This window comes from Mizuhopecten yessoensis, unplaced genomic scaffold (assembly GCF_002113885.1).
Source record: "Mizuhopecten yessoensis strain PY_sf001 unplaced genomic scaffold, ASM211388v2 scaffold9049, whole genome shotgun sequence".
Taxonomy (NCBI): Eukaryota; Metazoa; Mollusca; class Bivalvia; order Pectinida; family Pectinidae; genus Mizuhopecten; species Mizuhopecten yessoensis.
The window spans coordinates 403,909-407,784 of record NW_018407853.1 but is presented as its reverse complement, the minus strand read 5'-3'; the positions used below and the strand labels follow the sequence as shown (position 1 = coordinate 407,784).

The window sequence follows — 3,876 nt, the reverse complement described above, 5'->3', positions numbered from 1 at the left end:
TTGTTTTTGCATAATTACTGCTATACATACCGTAGAAGCACCTTCCTTTTTGTCATCGCCGCTGACAACATGCGCCATTCTCTGCGGCTTCGGCCGCATGCTTGGCCACAAGTCACCGAAATCGGGATACAGAGCCTTATTTATGAATCAGTAGTAGGTAAACGTTGCAGAAGTGTATGCATATTGTTCATTGTCAATGCTGCTTAAACAACATGCCTTACATTAAGTCAACACTCGCCTGCATTTTCGTCCTTTCCGCTTCGCGTTGCGAATGATGTCTAGGCCTACACAAAACGAAAGTAAAATGTGCGCATGTCTAAATGTAAGGGAGATCACTCGTGTTTTCCGGTAGTATATGTCTGAAATCATTCCGAAGGTGTTGTTGTTTTTGTGTATATTGAAATAAAAGAGTCCTGTTATATGGTAATACTTCAATAAACGAAATACGCAAATCACACCAACAGACATATAAAATGTAGGCCTATCGGCGCATATCTTTCGTTTCTGGCTGAACTGTAATTAGCGAGAAGGCCATATAAGGAAACGGGTAATTGCGATAACATCACGCGTGATCTACCATGGCCGTCGTTTCTGTTTTTAGAGTTTTTAGTAAGGATTTGTTATTTCAACGATGAACGAATATGCAATATTTTGAAAACATTATAATCATATGAAGCGTGAATCATATATATTATTACAGATTAGCAATTTTGATTTTCCTCATTTAGTTTGAACAGGACTGCTTCATAGTTCTGATCACGCAATATATAAATGTAAACAGGGACGTAATTGCAAGAGTCACCAATTTAAGCCAATCACAGAACAATATTTCCGTGTAAAAAGTTAATCCAGCGACAGTTCCAAGAGTAAATACGAAGTTTTAGAAGGATACTTAGTTCTAACTAAGAATAAGATTATATCCAATGACTTGTGAGTGAACTTGAGTCCGTGGTAATGGATTTTATTTGCAGTTTGTTTAGTATTACCGATAGGTGACGTTATGTCTCGTTTATGAATATCTGAGCTCATTAACTGAAGTATTTTTACCGGAAGTTGCGTAAAGCATGCATGACCTACTGTCAAGTGGCAGTTCCCGATTGGGATAAACATGGTGCATTTTCAATAAGAATACGACGTTGTGATAAGATCATATGTTCTACAAAGGAAAGTAATGATATTTACTAGCCATTCAAGTGCATTTGAGTCCAAAGTTACGCATAATAAAGACAGTAGGTCCGGTATATGGTTCAATTTAGTACCAGTGCTGACCACTAGAGGCGTCTGTGTGAAATCGACATTTATGAATATCTTGAGCTCATTAACTAAAGTAATACCAATAGCTGGCGGCTAACGCCTTAGCTAAAAACAGTGCTATTGCAAAAGTAAACATGAAGGATCTACTTGATTTTGGTAGCCTTCTAGTTAACCTTTATCCCCATTGATACTTCTATTATACAAGAGGCTGCTAATCAGCAATTTTTTAATCGTATATATGATTGTGCCGAGTCAAAATTGCAAAATTGCCTTACCATATGTTAAAACGTCTATCACTGTTAGGACTAAGGATTACCTGATTGAGTGCAAATTTAAAGCACCTAACCAGTAACTGGTGTGTCAGGTCTCAGTTACTGTCATGATCACCCTCTTCATGATACCATCAATAATAGACCTTATACATGTTATTTTCGTTGTTGTAGTTTTTTTACCTGATTTATCTGCCATTAGTGAAATTGTTATTGATATATTATCATTTCAGCTAAGTTTGAAATATATGTTGTTTAAAACAGTAACAAATTTCACATGAAAGGTGGATCTGACAACTACAACACTTTTTAAATCCTATTCGTGTGAGACTATCAACTGATCTCATAATAATATTTTTTACCTACACGTATCTTATATCTTAACTTGAACATGTATTAGTTTATACTTGTCCTCCATGTAATGTACTTTGTCTGTTTTCCCTGAATAAACATCATTATTATTATTATTTTACTGTTATAATAATTAAAATAGCTTACATTTCAAACACATATTATATTTAATGCAGGCCTAAATTAAACTAGGCCATGATAATTAATCATCTAGCTTTCAAACAGCAATTGTACATAGTAAATTACTGGTGAACTATGGCTGACAAGCTACATTTTTCTTCACAGCTGAAATCAATAACATGATCGAACACTATTAAATGTTGTCAGATCAATGAATCAACTGTATGGTGTAATTGTAACAAAGACCGACCGGTGCCAGTGCGAGTGTGCATGGTCGTATACAGTTCATATAACACACCTTAGCAAATGCATCGTTAATGATGAAGCGAAGTGCACACTTCATCTTGGAATTATCTTCATACTGTTTCAGCTTCGTGGCAATCGGAACCTGTTACAAGGTTGTACCCAAACCCTCAGACCGAACCCCTGAGGAGACCTAAATACGGATACCACACACTATTTCCACTTGTAACAGCAATATACAGCTTGTTTACAAATAACATCCCGCCAATGACTTGTCATATGTTCTATAGACACTTTTGCATACCTCATTTCATCGTATTTGCCTCTGCAAATCATTTTTTCTGAGAAGAGAAACTGTTTTCAGCCACTCGCCATCTTGCTTTCATGAAATGACGTCTGAGAACGAGAGTCTCATCCATACCCAGGGGAGTTAACTCAGAATCTGTGTACCGGCAGGCGATGAATCCAGTTCATGTTGTGGGGTTTTCCTGAAAAATACAAACATTACCAAATTTTCTGCAGTGGAATAAGATTAATGTCGATATTTTGTTCTTTTTGTCTTTTCTATCTTATTTAGACCATTCAAAACTGATTTTCCGTTTATTATCACCGAAAAACCAGCGCTCTGTGACACAAAGGTTTGGTTAGACTAAATGATGAACTAGCGAATTTTTGTAGATCATACCGGCATATAAAAAAGAAAATAGCAATCTTCACATATATAGCTTGCTTTCATCAGATAACAATGAAACATATTCAACTATTTTAGTATAACATTTTAGAATGACATAAACCGACAATTTGCGGTTTAAAGTAAGTGTGAAACTTACCAGACTTTTTGCGTCCAAGTCTTCTTATGAATATGCTGTCTGTAGGCTGTATAAAATATTACCTTTAAATTGCACTTTCATCGAAGTTAAAGGATCCGTACTGAAAAACAAAAACAATACAAAAACATACTAAAATGGACAGCATAAGTTACATATCTAAAACTGTACTTTTATTTATTCATTAATTAATTATAAGCGACTTTTGATACAGAGGACCATTTCCTCCAGGAGCCCGGGTGGCCCATCAGGTCGTGAAAGTGCCGGATAACACTGAAAACAAGTGTAGGTCAGTTAAAGAGGGTTTTGATATTATATTATGGTTTTATTGTTATCATTATTATACTTTCAAAAACATGATGTTAAGAATGTACGTATTCACATTTAAAAATTAACTCATGATCTTCATTTTCTAAAGTGTTAGTCTACACTGAAATTGCAAGAATCTTTCAAGTTGTACCAACGTCAATCTCCAAAAAGATGGTTGTTTATTCTCACAATCTGGCAAACTTGAAATTCTGGGGTTACGCTCATGTCATGATAACAATGTTGAGTACCCCTTGTCCAATGATACTCCAGACTGAAAAAGGCTAAAATTACTCTACCTCAATGAGTAGTCTTTTAAAGGATTTGACTTGGGGGGGGGGGGGGGGGGGGCAAACCCTTCGTTTATACAACGTACGTTGAGTCCCCTTTTCCAAAGGTTTCTCCAGACAAATTTAGGCATAATCCCTTTGACAAGTAGCGTTTTAAAAGAAAAGCCAGTGTACGGACGACGCCGTACGACGGCACAAGCTTGCGCCGTCGGGTAG

At 36.3% G+C, this 3,876-nt stretch overlaps 1 protein-coding gene across 1 annotated transcript in view; it reads right to left on the bottom strand.

Moving 5' to 3' along the window:
* Nucleotides 1–2,625, bottom strand: part of LOC110457202 (F-box/WD repeat-containing protein 7-like) — a 28,674-nt gene extending 26,049 nt beyond the window's left edge. Inside the window, exon 1 of the mRNA XM_021508364.1 lies at nucleotides 2,542–2,625. The gene's annotated coding sequence lies outside the window, so the exon portion shown is untranslated. The remainder of the gene's footprint in view (nucleotides 1–2,541) is intronic.
* Nucleotides 2,626–3,876: the final 1,251 nt, after the last annotated feature.